The sequence below is a fragment of the Hyaena hyaena genome, unplaced genomic scaffold (assembly GCF_003009895.1).
Source record: "Hyaena hyaena isolate Hyena2069 unplaced genomic scaffold, ASM300989v1 scaffold_23, whole genome shotgun sequence".
Classification (NCBI taxonomy): Eukaryota; Metazoa; Chordata; class Mammalia; order Carnivora; family Hyaenidae; genus Hyaena; species Hyaena hyaena.
In genome coordinates, this window is record NW_024080655.1 from 2,186,178 (window position 1) to 2,210,401 (window position 24,224).

At 36.3% G+C, this 24,224-nt stretch overlaps 1 protein-coding gene across 11 annotated transcripts in view; it reads left to right on the forward strand.

Annotated features, from left to right (window-relative positions):
- Positions 1-24,224, forward strand: part of PHF21A (PHD finger protein 21A) — a 229,705-nt gene that overhangs the window by 39,673 nt on the left and 165,808 nt on the right. Inside the window, exon 1 of one of the 11 annotated variants that reach the window (XM_039226768.1) lies at positions 1,305-1,323. The exons of the other annotated variants lie outside the window; for them this stretch is intronic. The gene's annotated coding sequence lies outside the window, so the exon portion shown is untranslated. Of the gene's footprint in view, positions 1-1,304; positions 1,324-24,224 lie in introns of those variants that run through there. 11 annotated transcript variants of the gene reach the window in all.

Sequence of the window (24,224 nt, forward strand, 5' to 3'; positions counted from 1 at the left end):
CCCATAGCTGGGGTGTAAGCGGTGCATTTTTTGTTCATGGTAGGTGTCAGGAATGTAGATGTTTTAGCTGGGGACGTTAAAGGGAGAACATTCCTGTATTAATAATTGATAGCTGAATATTAGAATCAGATTAATTTGGGTTGGTGAAAGTTTTTTCTTTTTTTTTAAAGCAGCTGTGCACTCTAGGAAGGAAGCCTTTTCATAGACACACTTTATAGGAGTTCTTTAGGGCAGGGAGCTAGAATATCTCTTTTAGAGAGGATACTCATGAACGTCTCTGGCTTTATTGAGGGCCTGGTAAGGAACTGAAATTGGAGCTAAGACATCTAAGTGTACTTTTCAGTGTTTATGTTGTTTTGTTTACATCTGGTGTTGTCTCACATTTGGGCACTAGAAATAAATAGGTCAGTTTTGCTTTTGGTTTTTGAAGAGTAGCCCCCTCCCCCCCTTTTTTCTTAAGTTTCACAATTTACTTGGTTTCACAGCATTGTAGGAAACTGTTACTACATTTTTTACTGATTTTGGTAAGTTTCTTTCTATTCTTTATTTCTGTCTTCACTTGTATATGGACTCTACATTGTGGGCTTAATACTAGCTTATTAGGGGGTACTTAAAATGTCTGCAGAATACATTTTAAAATATCAAGACATACTTCTTAATGGCAGCGAGGATATTTTTGTGTGCAGTCATACTCTTGTTTCAAAAAATTTCTGTACTTAAAACTTGTGTAGATAGACAACTGTCCTTAAAAGGAGCATAGTAATAGTGCAGAAAATTCTCAAAACACAAACTTCTGGCTAATATGTTAAAAATATTCCAGGGCTTTTTTTTTTTTATGTCAGAATTTTGCTTTTGTTAACGTAATGGTATTTGCAATATGACTGTCATTGCTTGACTGGCCGTAATAAAGTCTTTTGCTTGAGTGATTTTGAAGGCTTTTAAAGGTAGTTTTCAGATAATTTTGGAAGCTTTATTTAAGCATGTTGCACTTTGGACTTCAGGCAGGTCTTTATGGAACCAGAATAGTGATAGATTAAAAAGAGTCGTACCTATGCTAGATTTTCTTTTTAAGAGGTATAAGTGATAGACAGGGCCCTATTTCTTTTAGCTTTGAAGGGTCCATCCTTCTCCCCATTCAGTCATCTGGGAGAAGCTGCCTCAAAAATACTCTTCTTCTGCTTACATGAAGAACTCTAAATGCTGTCCAGCAGGAGGTGCTACCGCAAGATAGAGCAAATCTGAGGGTCTTGCTACTTATTATAGCTCTATTAACTTCAGCTAAGCAACAAGATTAACACCTTAAAGTTCCAGGAAGAACTTTGAGTAAGTCCATTTAAAAGTCCATTAATAAACTGTGTTTCAATTTGATACTGAAATTGTTGTTTTTTACCTGCTTATAATATTATGCAAAGTGGCTTTGTTATTGTGGATAGCTTAATGCCACGCTTAGGTACAGAGTGCTCTTAGAATTATTTTGATGATCAGTTAGTCTTGTATTGGTGAGTGGAGTGCTGGACACATACATGAACAAATTATGTGCAATGGCTATAAACAAAAGAAGTTGGTATGACTTGGGGCTTTAGGTTTTTGTGTCATCCCTATAATATTAATACAAATAGGATAGAGTACTTGAGATTCTCAAAAGGGAGATACTATATGGAAAAAAAATTTAATTTTTTGTGTTTATGTCTCTCACATCTATGGACAGTGAGCCTAATAGATAAATTCTTAGGCACAGCTTTATAAATACATATGGTTGATGTCTTTGAGTTGGGTCTCCAAAGAGATTCTTGAGCTATAAGTAAAGTTATGTCTCTGATATATCATTGCTGATATGTCCGTTAGTAACAATAACTGCATAAAGATGAAAGTTTCATAGCATCTACAGCACATGCTCCTTTGAAACTCTATTAGTGTTAGGTGAATTGATTTATCCCTGGAAATATGCTACAGTGGTGGCTTGCAAAGTTTTATATCAAAGTTTTAGACAGTTAGAAATGTGCAGAAAATTTGATGAACCTGCTTTGCATTTTGTCGGTTTTCTAGGCATAATACTGTACTTTTTTCTCAGTAAGATCAAATGAGATAATACATGTAGAAGTTCTTTGTAAATTGTCAGAAGGCATGCAGATGTTGAGATGGGTAACTAATTAATACATGGACAGAAACTTCTGTTTTTAAAATGTTAACTTTATCCACATCATTTGGGAAATGAGCAAGCACATTAAAAGTGTACCCCCAACACTTTATGAAAATTTTTTCAAATGCTACTGTGGTTTCCAAAAAGCTCTTTGTTACAGTTTTGAAGCTTTGTTAAGAAAATGCTGCGGAGGCAGTTTCTCATAATTAAAAAAAAAAAAAGATCATTTTTCTTTTTGTAGATCCTGTGAGATATGTATCCTCCATTAACATTCTTCTTTTTTTCATTGATGTGGTAGTAGTTGATTTTAGTGAATATTTAAGTTCCTGGATTCTTCTATAGACTCTCATTAACACACAGAGTAACAGATGTCACAGTTAAGGTTTTGATTATTTTGAGGGATTCTGCTAACTTTCTGAGAAATTCTTACCAACTAAAGCTTTCAAGCTTGTTTTAAAGTGAAAAAGATGTATATCTGTGTGTATTAGTATTAGGTATGTGCGTATATTATTTTGTCTGTTTTAGAGGGATGCATGAGGAAATGACTACTCAAATCTAGAGGAGTGCACTGAAATATTTTTTTGTGTAAAAATAACCCAAAAGTTTAAAACTCAGAGCCTTGATTTGTGGCTTTTTTAATAGACTCTTCTCACAAATTTGTACTAAAATAAAATAAAATAGAGATAATTGGGAGTCCCGGTGTTTATGAGCATATCAAAAGGTTTAGTATCTTAAATTTTAGAAGTGACTGCTCTTTATGAAATAGCCTCTTTAATTAGAAATTAAATCTAGGAACTTTTTTCTCTGTGAAGCGAGAAAAACATTTTGACTGTTTAGATAAAAATGAAACCTCTCAGGGTAACTTTTTCGTCCTACGGACAGTGAATACTAAAGTTTTTTTTTTTTTTTTTTAAAGGAAATACTGAAGGTTATGGTAATGTGCTTTTAAATTTTGTATTCTTAGTATTTTATTGCCGAAGGCTTTTGTATTTAGTTGCTATTCAAAGGGAGAAAAGGAAGGGATTAAAGTTTTAGGTCTCTAACCTTTGACAGAAACCCTTCATATCTATATTCAGCCTTGATTTCTTGAAATATGTTTGAATTTTTGTGTTTATTTGTCTTGGGAAATAGTCATGATTTTTGTTGACTTCTCAGGAACTTTTTGTACATGTAGGCCCTAAGTATTCTTTAGGAGCATAGCAATATATTTTGATCACTTTAGCTTTAGCAGGTGTCTACTTTTGCTGCTTTGAGATTATTTTTTAAGGAGGTAATATGCTAACGCTGTTTTAAATTTATTGTAGATAATTACTTCTTAAATAGCATATATCTTCTTGTTGGTGTGTATATGTGGCTCGCTATTTTCTAGGCTTTTCTATAATTCTTATTTGTGTATTAAATTTCTGGAGTTATCTTTTGTGAGAATGCTGAAATAGATGTTTAAGAATAACTTTTAATTTACCGGCCTATTAGTTCAGTGTTAAACTGGGGCTGGTGGTGAACTCCCCTTTTAGAGATGATCTGTGAGATTCAGTCAACCTTTGGGCTTTCTGTAGCAACTTTCACACACTAGACACTTGTGTGGCCGTTTGAATACCCCTCCATTTCTCTCCCTCCAATACATTGCAAGGCCTACCCCTGTTTTAAGAAATAAAAAAAATAACGAGTCTATGTTGAAGGAAACTATCCTTTGCTATGTTTTGGAATCATCAATGTTTTCAGTTTTTTGTAAATAGACAAGTGAATTGGTCATATGGAGATAGAAAGGGGATGGGGCCTAACAGGTTGGTGATCTAGGCTTTATTTTGACTCTCTGGGCCTAGGGGACAAAAAATAACTTAAACACAGAAGCCAAAAAGATGGGTTTTGTTTTATTGTTTTGGCTGCATTGAGAATACAAACTGTCAGTACTTGAGGAGAAGGAGCAGCAGAAAGGAATTGATTTTTTTCTGCTGCAGATCCAAGTATTGTTAACCATGTGCATCTCTAAAGCAGCATACTTAGAAATCAAACAGTAGTTGATTCTTTCACTCAATTAACACTCAAACCCTAGACTGGTTTTTTTTTTTTAGATTTTTAAATAAGTACCAAAACTTCAGAGTAATGACAATAATTTCCTGATAAAAGTGGGTGATAGTAACCATGGCAACTGCTATCTCTGGCCTTATGGACAGTATGTTGTATTGATGAAGCTTCAGATCCTGTAGTAGCCTGTCACTTTTATGGTGAAATGTAGTAACATGTGTTGCAGGTGATTTTTAGCTGGATTGTGTTAAATTTGTGTGCCAGCTTATCTTTTTTCCTTGTTAGGAATTTCTTGGACTGTATTCCACAGCATGTTTGTGAAGGTGCTGTTGCCTGAAAATAACCCACCACCTGTGTTAGGCCTCCTGATGCAGATTGCACTTAGTTCTTTCCCAGCCTCCTTCCTCAGTCTTGCAGAAAATAGGGGTGTGTATAGAAACTGTAAATACATAAATGATGGCTCAAAGTTACCTCTTTGGGTTTGGACATGTTATTGATAGTTAAGAAAAATCTTTTGTGTTTTTAGAAGAGGTCAGTGGATGAGAGAAACGAATCTGTACTTGGAATATTTTTTTTCCTAAGTGTTCTTTCTGGAAACGTGTGTGTGAAATGTGGGGCTAGAAGTGGAGGCCAAAAATACTGAGTAAGGATTTGACAAAAGGGAAACTTAAGTATTATTGTTTTTGTGTGTGTGATTGTGTTATATGTATGTATTACTATAAGAATATATTTCCTAGTGTGCATTACTGGAGTATGGTAAATGTTTTTATATGAGAATGTTCTGTGAGAAAAATTATTTATAAAATGTAACTTGAAAACAGTTAGAGAAAACCTGATAGAGCAATTAAAACTTTTTTGGGGGAGAGGGATAGAGAGCTTTGAAACTGATCCAGCCAAGCTTTTTAAAAAAATGGCTTTAAAAATCGGGGTTTTAAAAATAATTTTAAAATTTTAAATTGTTGACTTTTTTGCTTTTCAGGCATTTCTTTTATATGCTTATCCTGCAGGTTTTTCTAATGTGAAAATGTTGATCTAAATATTGATACTTTTTCCACTATGTGCTAAAGAAACTGCCAGAGCAGAGAGCAAAGAAGTTAGATCTGAGTTTGACTAGGCCCTGATAATAAGATCGTGTCAAATTGTGCTTAAGATAGTTCAGACTTTCTTGAAACTTAACAGTGATAAAGTGAAGTGATTTACTTACTACAAGTCCCAGGATGCATTTCGGGTTTTTGCTTAACTTCGGATTAGAGCATTGCATGCTGGGACCTGTAGTTGATTTAAACAGCACAGAGAACCCTTCCCTCTTGTCTACTCCATTTTATACAAACAGCTTCCCAAGCCTCTCTGAACTTTCTGCTAAGTAAAATTTGATTGCTAATATTATAATTATCATGGTGCTGTTATTCTAAAGTGAGTTTTCAGAAACACCCTACTGTTTTAGTTTATCTTGGATTAGTTTGTTGTTTTTTTATCAGCTGCTAAAAGATTTACATATAAAATAACTGATACATGTGTATATATGTGTGTGTTTATATATTTAAAACTTGGCAATTGTAAATATTTATTTCTCTGTGGTGCTAGATCACTTTACAATTACGGCATATAAAGTGCATTAGGACCTTATTAGGGCCTGGTACATATGCTGTTCTCTTTCCTTTGAGTGGGATCAGTTATTCAGTGCCTGTATTTAAGTTCAGAGGGTTTTTAAATTACTCTGTCATAATTATCAACATCTTGAAACAGTATTTTCTTTATTTAAAAATTTTTTGTATTTATTTCCATGCACACACAAGTGGGGGAGGGGCAGAGAGAAGGAAAGACAGAATCCCAAGCAGGCTCCACACCATCAGCGGAGAGCCCCATGTGGGGCTCAAACACAAACTGCAAGATCATGACCGGAGCTGAGATCGAGTGTGACGCCTACGTCAGTCTGGCTACGCCACCCAGGCACCCCTTGAATCTTGGTATTTTTTAAATGGAAGACAGATTCCTGAAAGTTAATGTAGTTTTAGTGTAAATTTAATACTCAAAGTTGTAGTCTGAAAGAGAAAAAGGTAAGGTTTCTTTAATAATTTGTTTATATTTTCAGTTGTGAAGTTTAAGTTTCTATTCTTTCTGTTCTTTAAAATTCTGATTCTTTATTAATGAATATCAGAATGTGGTTGCAGGGATTAAATGTTAAAATCTGTGAAAGTGTTTGGCACAGTGCCTGGCACATACATAATAAAGCCTCAGTAAATGTTTAGAATTAGCAGCAGCAGCAGTAGTAGTAGTGGTTCTTGTTATTAAATAAATAGTGTGCTCCACATTTTTCCCTCTCTCTTTACATTATTATTTGATTAGAAGCCTAGCCTGTTTCTGATAAGACCTTGAGATTTTTGTCCTATGGTAATGTTGTGGCAATTCCTTAGAATTTTTTGTTGTACATAAAATGTCTTTGTACCTCAGTTTCTCCCTAAGTGATGCATGCCTGAAGTCAGACCACCGGCCAGTGGCAGAATTTTGACCAGGATTCAGCTCTTTGTCACTGTACCACAGCCCTTGGTTGACTTTGGAAAATTCAAAAGATAATGAAAATTTCTTCACTCATAATGTTTGCACTGGTAAAATATCCAAACTAGTTTGATTAATGAAAATAAGAAACTGCAAAAATGTTCCTCACGTCACAGTGTATGTAACCTTGGGAAAATTCTGTTGTGTTTAGAAGCATGAACCAATCTATCACCACAGTTCACGGTGTTACAGGATTGATGTATTGGAGGCCAGTGAGCAGCCCCAGAAAGAAAATGTAGTTTCAGGTCTGTGGGTTGTACTTAAAATGTTAGGTTCAAAAAAATCATAAGTCTTTACATTCTTTTTCTCTTTTAGGACACTAACTTCTTTTAGGCTCTTGAACTTGTAGGATATTTTTATCTCCATGGCTAGTCTCTTTTAGCTTTTTGAGAAGGGAAAGGGACATCTGGGAATATTGCAAAATGTAAGCATAAGTTGTGATGTATGTGCTTTAGTTTGAGGGTATACAGAATCCAGATAGTGGCTTTCTTACCTGCCTGGCTAGTATCTATTCCGGCTTTTTCCAGCTTGAATAGAGTTCATGCAATATTATTGGTGAGGGCTGCTGTGTTTATTTAAGAAAATTCTGCCTTTAGTAGTAATTATTTAAGTACTTGTTTAAACAACAAACCAGCCCACTACAATAGAACTAACCTTTTTTTCTCTCATAAATACGAAATGAAATTTGTTAATATTTGTATGTTAGACATTAAATAGATTCTTTAGATGTGTTGAAAATTTGTGGAATTTGATCTGATATGCTTCCATAATATGAGTGGTTTTATTTATTTTCTATTAACTTGACTTTTTAAGACCTAACATTAAAATGAAATAAATTTCAGTGGTTACAAAGAAGTGAAATACAAAAGGCTAAGTATACGGGGTAAAATCATCTCTAGTATTAATTGGCCAGTGCAGGAAAGAAAGGTCAGATTTGGATGAATTCTCCTTATCTACGTTTTATAATTACATGCGTGTAATTTTTGTTTTTTTGTTTTTTTGTTTTTTTATACAAATAGTTTATTGTCAAATTGGTTTCCATATAACACCCAGTGCTCATCCCCACAGGTGTCCTCCTCCATGCCCATCTCCCCCCACACGCGTGTAATTTTTGAAATACTGAAGTTGGAAATAAGGAGAGTAAAACTGGGCAGCCGTGTGTAAGCCCTGTGGAGGCCTCTGACACACCTAAAGTATTGAGCACAATTTTCTGTCTTTTTTTAGTGAGATATCCCAGGCCAATGGAAATGAAACAACTGTGATGATGTCGGAGGCCTTGGCTTTTAAGATCAGTCCTGTCACTACTAGTGTGCTCTTGGGAAATTCAGCTTTGCTGAGCTTTAGTTTTCTCTGTGGTAAAACGGGGGTAATGGTAAAAGCCTGCTTCATTATGTTGTTGAAAGGACTGGGTGAGATAATACTCCTGAATGTACTTTATAGACTAAAGTAGTATATATAAATTGAGTTTTTAATCACTAATAGATGCCTGGATTTTAAGATATTTGTCTATGTCATGTTAACAATGCTAATAGTTTTTAAAATTTACGTATATGAGTTAGAATCGTCTGAATACCCCCCTGCCCATGGCCAACAGACAAGTTTTTTTTTGTTTTTTTTTTTTTTAATAGCTTATTTTATTTTTGAGACAGAGAAAGACAGAGCATGAGCAGGGGAGGGACAGAGAGAGAGCGAGACACAGAATCTGAGACAGGTTCCAGGCTCTGAGCTACCAGCACAGAACCTGATGTGGGGCTTGAACCCACAAACCGCGAGATTATGACCTGAGCCAAAGTCGGACACTTAACGGACTGAGCCACCTAGACGCCCCAGCAGACTAGTTCTTAATGTGTTTATAGCATTGTTCTTGACAGTGTGCCCTGATGCATTTGTGTGTATTTATATAATATATATAAATATCATAAATATACTGGTGTGTTATTATGGAAATAAAAACTTTCAGGGGTGCCTGGGTGGCTCAGTGGGTTAAGCGTCCGACTTTGGCTTGGGTCATGATCTCATGACTCGTGGGGTTTGAGCCCCGCATCGGGCTCTGTGCTGACAGCTAGCTCAGAGCCTGGAGCCTACTTCAGATTCTGTGTCTCCCTCTCCCTCTGCGCCTCCCCTGCTCACGCTGTCTCTCTCTCTCTCAAAAATAAATTGAAAAAAACATTTAAAAAAAACCTTTCAGTTACGGGCTTTTATATTGAAAAGTACTTTTATGTGTTAATATACAAACTTACACAAATATATTTGTTCTTGGAAAAGTAGCAGTGATATAAGACTGGCAAGTTGTGAATGGTTCTTATAGTGTAGGGTTGTCTATTGTCTTAATAACAACAACAATAATAATGGTTTAACGTATACTGAGTACTTATTATGTATAGTGCTAAGCCTTTTTACATATAGAATCTCATTTAATTGTAATCCTCACAACAGTATTCTGAGGATTTACTATTATTATCCTACCCCCATTTTATAGATGAGGAAATGAAAGCCTCCCTGGGATCACATAGGTGCAGCAAATGCTACAATCTAATTTTAAGCCCAGGTTTGGTTCCAGAACCTCTCAAGTGTTCATAATATTATACTAAACTATGTAATAATTCCTATAAAAAAACTAGAAAATGAATTACTAAAGAAATTTTTAATTTACTGAAATGGCCACACCTATGATGTATCATTTTGAGAGTGTTTCGTGTTGGTTTTGGTTGGTTTAGATTGAGTATTTTAGAAATCGTAAGCTTTAGGGTGGAGTGGAAATGAAGCGTTTGAGATGGTGCTTATCTTGTTCATCACCGTATGCCAGTGTGAAGCACGGTGCCTAGCATGGAGTGGGACGGAGATCTCTTTCTTAAGGTTGGAATTTGGGCACTTAGCATGGTAGGTTATTTTATACATTTTCTTAGCAAGTGCAAATATACTACATTTGTTATTTTAATTAGTCCTTAGGTAACTGTCAGAGTTTTAGAGAGTTTGATGAGAAATGTCCTTTCTTTTAAGACATTATAAAGACAGTGCATCTGAGCAATTCTAGCCATATAGATATTAAAAAGTAGAACATTAAAATCATCAACTTCTACTTCTAAATTTTCTTGTGTTTTAAATATGTACTGTATATATCCATTTCAAAAATAAATAGAATTATACTGTGATACTGTCCAGAAGTTTACTTTTTTCCAAGTGGCTATTTAAAAAACTTGTTTTTGAAAAAATAAAAGGCTCATTAGGAAGTGGGAGTGAGGTTGGAAGGAGAGAGGTAAGATTTATATGTTAAGGTTATAAACCTGCACTCTAGATTGATGATTACCTTTGGGGCAAAAAGCATTTTAAGTTCTTTTACTTGTGCCTAATGCCTTAGAGATGGTCATTGTTATTTTTAAAACTTTAAAAAACGTTAACCAATTTAAAATGACAACACTGTTTTCTGTCCTGTGCAAGTAATTTAGGAGACATCATTTCAGAATTAAGTTCTGCTAGTTTATTCTGGTAGCTACTATTTATAAAGAGATCAATTATGGTTTCACATAACTTTTATTTTAAACTGGTGGGCTCTCTTCTTGGTTGTTAGGATATATTTATTCAACATTTACAAATTAGAATAGTATTTTAAGGCTGAGGAAATAATTGTAATATTTTAATTAATGGAAACTCAAACCAGTACCGCTTAATTGGCATATAGATAGATATCCTGCATAGGAATTAGTTCTGGTACTCTCATCTTTATGTGAACAGTGTTGGCTGACCTTACCCCCATTCCCATCCCTACTCACTTAACCACTACCAAATGCTATACTGATAACTCACCATTTTTTAAAACAACAAAAAAAGAAAAAGATAAATTATTTGAGTGTCATTTATTTTTCTGGCATTGTGTAAAATAACACATATTGTGTGTTATTGTGACATAGTCAAGGCCTTATAATGTACATTAAGGCTTGAGAGTTTTATCTTGGTGCTAAGGTTATTAGTTATAATTCACCTTTGTAATTTTTAAATTAAAACATTTTATTTCATAGATAATAAATTTTTAATTATAAAAGGTTTTGGGGAAAAAAAAAAAAGACTGCCTAGTCCTAGAATGCACTCCTGGTGTCTAAGGTGCCTTCATGCTTCTTTAGACTCCTATTCAGTGAATTGCTGAAGCCTGGCTTTAAAATTCTAAGAATTGGATCTGCTAGGGCATAGTAGTTTATTTATTTATTTATTTTTAAAGTTTTATTTTATTTTATTTGAGAGAGACAGAGATAGTGTGAGTAGGAGAAGGGTAGAGAGAGGGAGAGAGAATCTTAAGCAGGCTCCATGCTCTCAGCCCAGAGCCTGATGTGGCCCTTGAACCCACAAAACTGTGAAATCATGACTTGAGCCAATACCAAGAGTTGGGTGGTTAATCCACTGAGCCACCCAGAGGTCCCAGGTGTAGCAGTTTATTTAAACTACAGTATAGTCAGTTTTAGCAAGCCAATTAAGAGTTTTCTTATTGGTAGCATTCATATGTGCTTTTCATTTTGTGTGGCTCAGACCATGCCCTAGAAAGTATTTTATTATTTCTCAAAATAGTCTTCTAACTGTACAGAGGGCCCAGTTCATGTCATGGATGGTCCAACTGAGGCAGAAACAAGAATGCGAGTAAGTTCATGGCAGAACCTAATTTTCCTTTCTTACTTTTGGCCTTGTAGCCTCTTGTCTCCAGACTTTAAAAAATTACGGCTACCAGTAAATGTATATTTATATGTAATTTTCTGAACTAGTGTTTTATGTATGTTATAAAACATACAGGAAAGCTGAAATTTTAAAAAGGCTGATATTGGGGCGCCTGGGTGGCTCTGTCCGTTGAGTGTCTGATTCTTGATTTCGGTTCAGGTCATGATCCTAGGGTGGTGGGATTGAGCCCAGTGGGGCTCTGGTCTGAGCGGGGAGTCTGCTTAAGGTTCACTCCTCTCTCTCTCTCTGTCTTTCTCTCTGTCTTTCTCTGTCACCCTCTACCTCCTCCCTCCCTCCCTCCGCCCCCTCCCCATACTAGAACATGCTTTCTCAAAAAAATATATATATACATATATATATGTATGTAAGTTGTAATAATTCCTTCCATGGCCCCCTTCCTTGTCCAGAGTGGGTGCACCCACGTGGTGACCAGTGCTCCAGAAAGGCCATTCTTCTATAGAAGAGGCAGCCGTGGGGATACCTGGAGGACAGTTGGCACAAGGTGTGGGGCTTTTAAGTTGGAGTGATCTTTTGTAGCTTTTTAATTTTAAAGAAACAGCCTTTCTTTCTGAGAAAGGCTGAAAGATTGAGAGTAAAGGCCTTGGGAGAGGTGAGCTTAAAAGACAGAAATATAAGGCTTATTTGTTTTCTTCTAGTTGACCAAAGGGAAGAGGCTGCCTACCTTGACAGCTCTTACTCCCTACTATAGAGATGGCAGTGCCTTTTTCTGTTGTTGTTAGGCAGTTTATAGAACACAGGATAGCTTGGTAAGCGTCTTCTCTGTGCCTGATATGACGTAACATTGTGGAGTATGCAGCATGCATGTTAAGTACAAGTGGTTGTATTTGGCTTGTTGCTGCAGCGTTTTTGAGGATGTCTTAAAAAGCAGATCTCGTTCGATAGAGTTGGATATGTGCAAATTATTGAAATCATCATTTCATGAAGACCAAACTTTGTAACTTGAATTATTCTATTTAGTATTTGTTTATTTCTCTCCTCTCCTTCCCCCCCCCCCCCCCTCCCCCCCCCCACCAGTACTTCAGAGCAGAATTCTTTTTCTGAAAGGAACAGATGCTGTTAACTTATCAGGACCTGATACTAAAAAGCCTACAAAAATCTTTGTGCTGCTTATTTTCTTTATTTAATCTATATGCAAAGCATATTGTAATTATTGCTGTTAGAGGGTTTTAAACTGATGGTTCCCCACCCTTTTTGTGCACAGGGGAGATAGATTAGGAATGCCAAATGGACAACTTGGGATAAAGAAATAATGACCACTGAAATAAAACAGGAGTTCAAATCAAAAGCAAACCACATACAAATGTAGAATGAAAATATCTTTTCGTAAAATGTTAGCATGCTGTACTTGGAACAGATGCCACATTAATTCAAAAGAGAGCCCAGAAAATGTGGCAACTTTACGATGTCAATGGAGGGAGCTGCATGGTTCCTTTGCTCATTGTGTCAAGTTCTCAGTACCTCTAGGTCCAGTCCTGTTCCTCTGTATTTATTTTTCTTTATACGTAACTTGTTTGTATACAGATAGTAAATCCATGCTCATTTTTATTTATGTAATTAAATACATTGTCATCATAATAGATATTAGGGTGAAAAGCCCAGTAACTTGTGATGCAGCAGTAATGATTTTTATTTTAAATATGTGTATGAAAATATTCAGAATGTGAGGTAAAAATGGATTTTTCTCTCACCTTTCAAGGCACATTTATGATAATAAGGTAGTCTAAGAATTGAGACTTTCAAAGAGGGCTATGCTTTTTTTTTTTTTTTTTTATAAGGCCCATCCTTTTTTGAATGTAGAATTTGGACAAGTTACAAAACTATGAGAATTTTACATTTTTTTCTCATTTAAATTTGTAGTTATCATTGGACATTTGTTATGATTTTTAAGTAGCTTAGATTCATTCATTCCTTTTGTGGTGTTTTTTTTATGGTGTTTGGGAAGAAGAAGAAAGGGTGTTGGAAGGGTACTACTATACACACTTGGATGTTTCCAGAGTGACATTCATTTTATAGGAGATTGCACTGGGACATTTCTGAATTGTCTGTTCCTCGCAGTGCATGGTTAGTGTGGGTCTGAGTGTGGAGAGCAATGGGCTAGGGGCTCTTAACCAGATTGAGAGTGTGCCACTTCCTGAGCAGTGCAATGATCTAACCACCAGGGGCATATCCTTTGTGCCTATAAAGAAGTCTGGTGTGCATGCTTAGAAGAGTACTACTACTTTTCTCTTAATTGGTCGAAGCACAAAGGCTTACAATTTAGTAATTTTGTTGAAAAGGTTAAAAGTTTTGTTTTCATGCAGTTCAGGTGAAGGGAAGTTTTTAGCATGGAAGTAAATAAAGATCACTGGTTAAATATCAGGTAGAGACAGTTTGCATGGGCTCAAATAATGGCTTTGCCACTTTGCAGTAGCCTTGTGATAATGGTTAAATCACCTCACCCTCTGTGCCTCTGACTCTCTTCATACATAAAATATGAATACATGATAGTACCCAGAGCTTGAGATTGTTATGAGGAATTGATAAGTTAATGTATAAACTATAATAAGTTCTTGACACACAGTACATACTAAATAAATGGTAGCTGTTGTTAGGTATTAGAACTTAACCTTAATTCTCAACTCCTTTTTTCGTAAGGCCTAAGACAAATGTTGCATAGTAGGAAAAGAGCTTGAGCTTTGTGGTCTGACCCCTAGGTTGGAATCTCTGTACAACCACTTAAAGTTGAGTGTGTGACCTTAGACTGATTATTTACATTCCCTTCAACAAAGATGTCTCTCATATGAAGCACTGTGCTGTTCATTTGGACTTGACTTTCTTCATCTACAATGTAGGCATGATAGTACCAACCTTCTGGGATTGATGAGAAGATAAGTTGAGGAAATCTTAAGACAATGGATAAGCAATAGCTGCTGTTATCATTGTTATGGTGATAGTCCCACTAGAAAGATTATGGGGAAAGAGTGAATATGGAGCAGCTTAGCTGGAAAGGAGGGTTTTTTTTCCCCTGAAATGTCATGGTGAGAAGAGGTACGGATGGGAAAAGTGTATCTAATGAGTTCTTGTCTGTGAAAGCTCTGGGAGAAATAGAAAATATGTGGGAATATGTCAGTTTTAACAGACTTTTAAAAATATCTCAGGGCACTTTATGCTTACTAAAAGTCTTAGTGATATAAGCCTTTTTTTTTGCATCAACATAGTGATGTGGTTTACAATATGTCACTTAGCATGGAGTCAGTGGTAGACTAAGCATTGTAACTCAAAGTCTAAAGTCCTAATCAGCTGGTAAGTCCACTGGGTCAACTGCTCAGGATAAATTATGTACTTAACCCTTGAGAACACATGCTTGGGTGGGATAACTAATGGAAACAACTGTAGAAGCATACAGATGCTTTCTAGTAATGATGGACATCATTTATTTGCCTTGTGATTTTGGGCATTTTGCCTTTGAAATTTTCTCTCATCTGGTGCCTGGTCTTTTCTTATGGTAATTGTTATTTTCTTTCTATATTTAATTATCATATGTTACCTATATTGAGCCTAGAAACTGGGCCTAAGAATAAGTTGATTATAAGAAAAGCTACTCTTTAAGTTTCTGCCTTGCAGAGATCTTAGAATTAAGAAATTTTTTGGTAAAGTATTTGAGTTTTTAATATGTCTGTTAGGGTGTATGTATGTATGTGTGCGTGCGTGTGTGTGTGTGTGTGTGTGTACACATGTGAATATATCTATCTGGTAAGTGAAATCCGTAATTGAGGGAAGGGGAGTGATCATTAGTGTGAAATTGAATTAATTTTACTCATTCACTACCAATTTGGATTTGAGACTTTTTTGATCTTTGATCTGTGGAGTTTTTTCCCCTAGGATACAACAAATGTATTGGTAATAGCTTACCACATCACACTGAATATGGCATGTGGTACCGCCAATGAGGATTTGAGTTAAAGTAGAATAATAGCTCCCATTAACTTTTTGTTCTTATTTACTCAACTGTACCAGTTCATAAATGCCTAGTAGGTGGATAGAAGCATTTACTAGATTTTATTGTGTCCATGTTCCTAAAACAACGTTTCTGCTTTCCGAGCAGAAATTCTGACAAGTTTGTTTTGATAAAGTGCTGTCCTTTTAACTCAACAAATATTTTAAAAATTAAACAATTTTATAGCAGACTATGGTTTTCTTTCAGTTAAAAAAATGTAATGTTACTTTACAGTTGCTGGAGTGGTCAGTAGGTAAAGCTTTGTAGTTTTAGAATTAGCATAGTGCACAGTACTACGTTTTCTTTATGTAGGGCTTATAAAAGTTGGCTTTTCTTGGGTGAATGGAATTGTAGAAAGTTTAGAAGTGTATTTTGTTTTAGTAAATGCAGGAGTTAGATACAGACCCTATGAGGTCTTTGGGGTTGATTTAAAGAATTGTACAATTATGAAAATCAATCTGTCTCTGCCTGATTTGTAAAAGGTAGGCCACTGATGCCAGAGCTGAGCTCCTGTTAGACTTAGGTGGGAACCTGTCTGGTTCAGTGGTGCATTAGCTGCTTCATAGAGAGATACACATCTATTGTGCATACTCCTTCCATTGCCTTTCCTCTCCCCTTTTCTTTACGATCTCTTTGCTGTCTCTTCCCTGTGTACACCCTCCAATCTACTGTTCATCACTCCCTTCAAAGCCACCACCATCTTATTGTATCTCTCTTAAAAACAAAGCACTATTGTAATTATTAGTTTTTAAATTTTTTTATTAAACATCTTTTAAATATTTATTTTTGAGAGAGGGGAGAGAGAGAGCGAGCGAGCGAGCAGGGGAGGGTCAAGAGGGAGATACAGAATCTGAAGCAGGCTCCAGGCTCTGAGCTGAAGTTGAACTCTTGACCAACTGAACCACCCAGGAGCCCCTAGAATTTCTTTCTTTAGTTTGTAAAGTACAAAATGTGGCTGTGATGCCTTGATTTTAGGCATTGGTTGCATTTCATTAGTTGGTAGTTGCAAATAGAGCTTTTCCTTTCCAGATTTCTCCTAGTGGGTTTTGAACTGTTAACTGTTTTGGTAAGAAAAGTAAAACGTGGAAATTAGCTGTAGTTAAATGCTAATGGCTATGTTGGATTTAAATTCAGTAGCTTCTAAGATCTATCCAAGGTATTTCATACATTATAGAATTATACATACTGAAAAACATACTTGAGAAAAGAGTTATAACTTTATAGGATTTTTAAAAACCTCTTTTTATGGAACTTTAAAAACATATGCAAAAGCACAGTGAATAATATTAGCAAACCCCACATACCTCTTAACCCAGCTTCAACAGTTATCATTTTGCAAATGTTTATAGTGTGTGAAACATACAAGGAAAGTAATTTTATGTTTTTAAAACATGCAGTACAAGTAGATCTGTTGGTATACTGGAAAAAATGTGTATGAGAATGTTAACTCTTTTCCTACATTGTAAATTTAATACTGGTAGTCACACTTTAGGATAATACTGCTTTCATTTGTCTTTTAACTTATTAAAGATGTCAGCCACTACTGCTAGAAATATTTTAGTTTTCTTACCCCTTCTGTCTTTAGAAACTCAGGATTATTAGTTTTGAATTTACTATCCTTATTAGTTTCATTTTATTTTATGTACACTTTCCTATTGGCCACTCTTGTATGGGCTACCAGTAATGGTTTTTTCTAGAGTATGTAGGGGAACTTAAAGTTGGAAATGCCTAAATCTTGTTCTCTGCAGTTTATCCTTTAAACGTTCCATTTCTGTTTCCTCTGGTTCTATTTCATCTGCATGTATGTATCAATTGACTAAGGAATGCATGTTATAACTTGTAAAATAGTTTGTTGAGGAGGGAATTTTGATTATCTGCTATCTCTGGACCTGGTAACAGTGATTAGGAACTAAAGTTATTTGCTCCCTTGTTCACTTCTCTTTGGAGTAGTAAGTTGTGTGGTGCTTGCAGTTGTGGGGCCTGTTCATTTCTAGTCACTGCAAGGTGATGGTAGCCTTATTTCTGAATTTCCTTGCTTTTATTAGTTTAAATTAGACCCATGGGAGTAATTATTCCACCCCAATGCATGAGGAAGCATAGTCATTGGGTGTTGTGCATCTAAACCCCCATGCAGTGCATTGAAAAGGTAATGTTATGATGTTGTTTGGTATATTTAGTTTAGTGCAAGGAGTGTACTTATTTAATAGGACCCTTAATAAGTTTCCTTTACACCAAAGATATATTTTTAAAAATTATACTTAAAGACGACTTCGTAGTATTCCCCAGTAGAATTCATCTAGAGCAGCAAAATCTTTCTAAAATAAAACTTATTCCTTTAACCGGTATTCATTTAAGTGGGTTTCTCTGTACTTGGTTTCCATGGAAATAGCGAATAGCTAACGTTATTTATAAGGTGGAAGTAAAATAGGGTGCCTAATGGGACCCCATGCTGCTCTGATGAAGAGACTTAGGAAAAAAATCCATGCTCATGGGATTTTTTTTTTTTAAACAAGGTTAATGGAAGCCCTGATTTCAGTCTTCTGTAACAGAACATATTTTTGGTTTTAAAGGCTAGCATTAATATCAAGCAAACTTCTTCTTCCTTTTTTTTTTTTTTTTTTTTTTTTTTTTTTGGTGTATATTGCTTTCACTTTCAACTTTTGGGACCACTTACTTATCAGCATGATTGAGGCTTTCTGCTTCAGACTCGTGTTTCTTTGTGGTTTTTGTTTCAAAAGTTAAAATCTTCAGCATATTGTAGCTTTTTCAATTTCTCATTGACATTTCAAAGTGCAGATAAAAAGCTAAGTGTTCATTAATGATAACAGCCATGGTAAAGAATCAATATGTTAGACTACATAGTTTTTTTGTTTTTTGTTTTTTTTTTTAAACATGAATGTTATGGAACCATTTTCGGGCCTTAAGTCAGGGTTCTCTTTTATTTGTGTTGTGGAGCTAAACCTGTGTAGAGAAAAGATTCTCATTTCTCTTGGGGTTAGAAACAGGGCAAATCTTAATTTCCCATTCTTTTTTTCTTTTTTTTCTTTTTTAAAAGGGTTGTTGCCAAAGCATTTTAATTGAAATAAATGTTAATTCTTTTAGTCTTTGAACGTGGATTTGGAGTAAACCTTGCCTTTTTCCTCATTTCTTCGGTAAGGCCTACTCTTAGTTTTCTAGGCCTACAGCAAAGCCTTGCATTTCTTAAGTCCCTTCAAGTGAAAGAATATCATTCTCTTTGTGTTTGTGTTTGTGATTGGTGTGTGTGTGTGTGTCTGTGTGTCTGTGTCACTAATTTTTCTATAGCCTGAAAGGCACCTGCTCATTTTCCAGGCTGGTGAGTACAGCATTGCTATATTGAGAAGTGAGGCAGTATGGAACACAATAAGGTGCTATAATTTTTATTTAGTTAGTTTTGGTCGTCCTTGGCAGCTCGTGATTGTTACCCGTTTGTCTGTAAGTACTCTGTGATTATTCCTGGCTATCAGTGCAGCAGGAGTTTTCTTCTGTGTTTTAAAAGCCAGGGTTGTAGTGTACTTAGGGCTCCGTCAGGGGAGGAGCTTGTGTTTTGTTTTGTGTGTGTGTGTGTGTTTCTTTGGACAAGCTTCTGGCTATAGTTGGATTTACTGTACTCTAATTTTTAAAAATTTGGTTGTCTTAATCCTGTTGAATTTTCGCGTGATGTATTTTGCCTCTCCAGCAATTCACTAGTTTCTTCCATGCACATTGGTTGGTGCTATTTTAAAAAATTTCCTCAGTGTGTCAGTTGTTTTAGTTTAGCCTTTTCTTGTATATTTTTAAAAATCAGGTGTTTATCGGTGACCTGCCTTAGTGACTTTTATTTGAATTATCTTTGTGCTTTAGAGAGGTAGGAATTTGGGTCTATTATCCCATTTCTGAGAGAACAAGTCCCAGTAGTTGCAGTTAGTGCAGCAGAGTTTTCATAGATGCAGTGCTGGGCATTGACCCTCCTCCTTGGTGCTTATGGTTTACACCCAGAACTCCCATTAGTGTTAATAGGAGACACTTGCTTAAATCCCTGTACACTGGCATAGACCCAGACTCTCTTGTCATGCCTTATAGATAACTAAGTTGTTTTTTTGTTGTTGATGGCAAGAGTGTGGGTCCTGGGGTTAACTGATTATTAAGATAAGAGTTTGGGTTATCTTGGGATATGGGGTGATTTACAAAGTCTGATCTGTAATTAAGAAGTTTATGTTATGATTAGACTCCAAAAACTTACAGCTTTGTGAGCTGTGGAAGCTTGTGAATAAGGACTTTTTGTGCTTTATAGCATGATGAAGCAAGATTTCCTCTTTCCATTTATTTCTTCTAATACTTCTCAGCTACAAAATAAATGATTTTACAGGTTTTTATACATATTGCAAGATGACTTGGTAAAAGTTATTTTTTTATTTGTAAGCCTTCCCACCATTACTATCTGGCCTCTTAAGTCTTTTGTCAGCTAATGTTGCTCACATTTTTCAAGCATATAGAAGCTAATGACGTGTACTTTCTTAGAGCTTGGACATTGCAATCACTGGTCAAGTATTAGAAAATCAGTGTTTACTGTGCCTATCTGTAAATTGTGGATTTTTATTTCATTTATTTATGCACAGTCTAATGGAAGAATTCCTAGATTGAGAGCAGTAAATCTGGGTTTGAGGCTGGGATTTGCCTCTTGCTATCTTTGTAGCTTTTGGCTAGTCATCTAGACTTCTTGGATTGCTGTTCCCCTGTGGAATGAAGGAATGGATTTGGTACTCTGGGGTGTCCATTCTAGCTGTAGGCTATTCGAAGGCCTACTTTCCTAGGTACTGAAGGAAACAGGACTAGAAGGCAATGCTACCTCTTCCTGGCTGCCCATCAGACTCTCGTGGAGGAAGTTAAAAAAAAATACAGATATCTGGGCCCTAAATCAGACATCATGAATTCGGAATCATTAAGGGTAGGGCCTGTGAATTTATGTATTCTTGAAGTTTTAAAGTTATCCTGATCAAGGTTTGAGAATGACTTGTACAAGGCATTAATTTCTACTTTACATGTGTGTGTGTGTGTGTGTGTGTGTGTGTAGACAGGGAGATAAGACCTATAAGTTACAGTGTGAGACCATATGTGGTTAAATTTTAAGATGAATGTGAGTGATGATAAACTATCCGGCAATTCAAAGAGAGGAGTCTCTGAGATTTGGGATGGTTATAAGGAAGGTCTCTATTTATCATTGAGTCTTTATCTGGACCCGAATGACTGGCTGAGATTTGGCTAGGCGGAGAGAAGGTGAAAAGAGTGTGTTGTTGGTAGAAGAAAGAACATCCTCACAGTAAGTTTGGGGAGAGGGACAATTCTGATGACAGTTGTAGTGTTTATTTTAGTATTCCACTCCTGGAACTGCTGTAGATTTCCTAAACATTTTGAAGGAGTGTGCCGTGAAGATATTTGATAGAAGAGAGCGTTTCAGTTACAGGGAAAAGCAAGTAGAAGAGCCTTGAGAAGGGAACTTGTTTGGAGTTTTTGAAGTACAAAAAAGAGGTCAGTATGGCCGGAGCAGATTAAGCAGTGGGGAGAGGAGAAGAGGTGAGGTCTGAGAGTAGCAGAGGCCCAAATCACTGTGAATCTTGTGGGCCATTAAACAGTTTTTTTAGAGACGCCAGGGTGGCTCAGTTGGTTAAGCATCCGACTTCGGCTCACGTCATGATCTCATGGTTCGTGGGTTCAAAGCCCCTCATTGGGCTCTGTGCTGGCAGCCAGCTCAGAGCCTGGAGGCTGCTTCGGATTCTGTGTCTCCCTCTCTCTCTGACCCTCCCCTGCTCATGCTGTCTCTCTCTCTCAGAAATAAATAAAACATTAAAAAAATTGTTTTTAAAAATTAAAAACAATTTTTTTAAATGTTTTTTTTTTTAAATTTATTTTTGGGGGAGAGAGAGAGAGCATACACACATGCTAATGGAGGAGGGGCGGGGGTGGGTAGGACAGAGGATCTGAAGTGGGCTCTGTGCTGAAAGCAGAGAGCCCAGTGCAGGGCTCGAACTCTTTTTTTTTTTTTTTATAGTTTATTTTTGAGACAGAGCATGAGTGGGGGAGGGGCAGAGAGAGAGGGAGACACAGAATCTGAAACAGGCTCCAGTCTTTGAGCTTTCAGCACAGAGCCTGATGCGGGGCTCGAACCCATGAACCATGGGATCTGACCTGAGCCGAAGTCGGACGCTTAACCAACTGAGCCACCCAGGCGCCTCTCGAACTCTTGAACTATCAGTTCATGACCTGAGCCAAAGTTAGACACTTAACCTACTGAGCCACCCAGGTGCTCCTCTTGTGGGCCATTTTAAAGGACTTAAGCTTTTTTTCTGAGTATGATGGGAAGCCCGCTGGAGGATTTTGAATAGAGGAGTGACCAAATCTGTCTTGGATTTTGAAAAGGCACTCTTGGCTGCTGAGAGAATAGGTTTTAGCAAGACAAAGATGGAAATGGGGAAGGAAGTTAGGAGGCTATTGTAATAATCTAGGTGAAAGATGATGGTGGCTTGGATGAGGTTGTAGTGGAGTTGACACAAGTGGGGTTGGCTGTTAGATTGGATCTAGGATGTGGAAAAAAGAGAAGTCAACCATGACCTTAAGGTTTTGGCCTGAAGGGGCCGAGGTAGTCAAGAGTTAGTTTTGAACTTGTTGAGCTTGAGAAACTTACTTGACAAGTGTTGAGTGGGCAGTTGGGTATATGAGTTTGGAATTCAGGGGAAAGGTCTGAGCTGGAGATAAAAATTTGGGAGTTGCCAGTGTACAGATCCTTTTATAGCTATGAGAGTAGGTGAGATTACCTAACAGGAAGAGTTCCAAAAACTGAGCCCTGGGGCAGTTCAACATTTTGAGGTCTTGAGAGATGAGAACAAACCAGCATATGAAATCCAGAAGAGTGGCCAGAGAGATTAGGAGAAAATCAAGATCAGGTGGTGTCCTGGGAGTCAGGAGAGAGTTTCAAGAAGGAAGGAATGATCAACTGGATCAAATACTACTGATCAAACATGGAAGTGAGGGCTGAGACTTCCCTGTTGGCTTCAGCAATGGGGAAGTCATTGGTGATCTTAGTAAGAATAGAAGGAGGCCAAAGCCCTAATGGAGTGAGTTCAATAGAGGATGAGAAGGGGGGAAATAGAGATGGTGAGTATGGTTAACTCTTTCAGGGAGTTTTCCTATCAGTGGACACATAGACACAGGGCAGGAACTAGAGAAGGATATGGAGTCAAGGGAGACTTTTTTTTTTTAAGATGGAGGAAACAAAATGATTCTAGTGAGGGGTAAATTGATGTTTCTTGAGTCTGAGCGGAGAAGTGCTAGAATGTCCGTGAGAGAGTAAGATTAAGAGGGATGGGGGACACAGGGATGATTATGGTACTGGGACCTAAAGGACTAAATCTCATTAAGCAAGATTCTGCTTTTCCCTTTGAGCACTTCTTTGCATTTAAATTTATTTCAAACTTATTATGCTTTCTGTTGGAAGTGAGGAAGGGCAGATAAAAAGCAGTAAAACTTATTGTATATAAAATTAGTGTATCAGCTTGGTGTAGTAGAGGAGAAGAGATTGAATCTTCTGTGTAAGGTGACATTTTAAAGTGTCTTTGAATGACAATTATCTGTGCTATTCTAGTCCCTTATCAAAATTTATGATTGAGCACAGACTATAAACTTAATTGTTCAAATTTGTAGTGGGATGAATTTTAGCCTAATTTAAAACGATCTAATGTTAAACTTTCTTTCTGTAAAATTTGTTTATTGTTTTATATTTTTCATATACAAAGGTCTTAGATATTTTTACAAAAGGTACTTAAGTTGTTATTAATCACCTTTGACTTATTGATGATATTTTAAATTTTACAATCATATTAGAAATCTGAATGATTCATTTCTTTACCAGCTCTAATTAAAGCAGTTACCTGTGAAGTTCTGGAGAGGTGAGCCATCTTCAGTTTGCAAAAAATCATGGGAAGTTATGTTAGCAAGATAAAACTCATCTGTAAAAGCAAAGATAATTTCATTTAGTCCAACTAATATGTTTTTAGTGTATTTTTAAAAGAAATCTATATTTGAAAAATTTAAGCAGATATGGTTCAAAGTTTTTACTACATTAGTTATGAGTGTCAAGAGTATGTGAGAAACAAAGTAAGTGGACTTTAAATCAGCTTTACATGAGGAAATCAGATTTGCATTTCAGACAGCTACGTTTTGCATATAGACAGTGTTAAAATACACATTTATATATAAATCTTTTTTTGCTCACTCTAAATAATAGAAATAAAATCTTTTCTTTTTCATCAGTTTCCAAGTGGTAGTTGATCAGAAGAAACACTAGTTGTGATGCACAGTGTTTAAGAATCACTAGTCGAAAAATAATTGGCTTTTAAAAAAATTTGGTATCTGAACCTCTTTGGAAATTTTATTAAAGCTGTGGGTCTTCTCCCCAGAATTCTTATACATACAGAACTTAGCATATAGTATCGTAGGGTTGGCAAACCTCTCTGAAGCCCATTCATGAGGATCCCTTAGGCATAAAGGATCTCAAGTTTTAAAACCTGCCCTACATAGCTTAATTTTTCCTTCAAACATTATATGGAGACTTTTCCAGAAATATTTTGCTAGTATTTACTATAGTTTGTTTCTTAGAAGTGTTACTGCTGCACCTGGTTAAGAGGCGGTGAGGTCTAGTGGAAAGGCCAGCTCAGTCAAAGGAATCTCCGAGTCTGTAAGCTTTCCTCCAGCTTTATAACCAATTGGTGTGTGACCTTCCAGGAAGTCACTTAACCTCTCAGGCTTTGATTT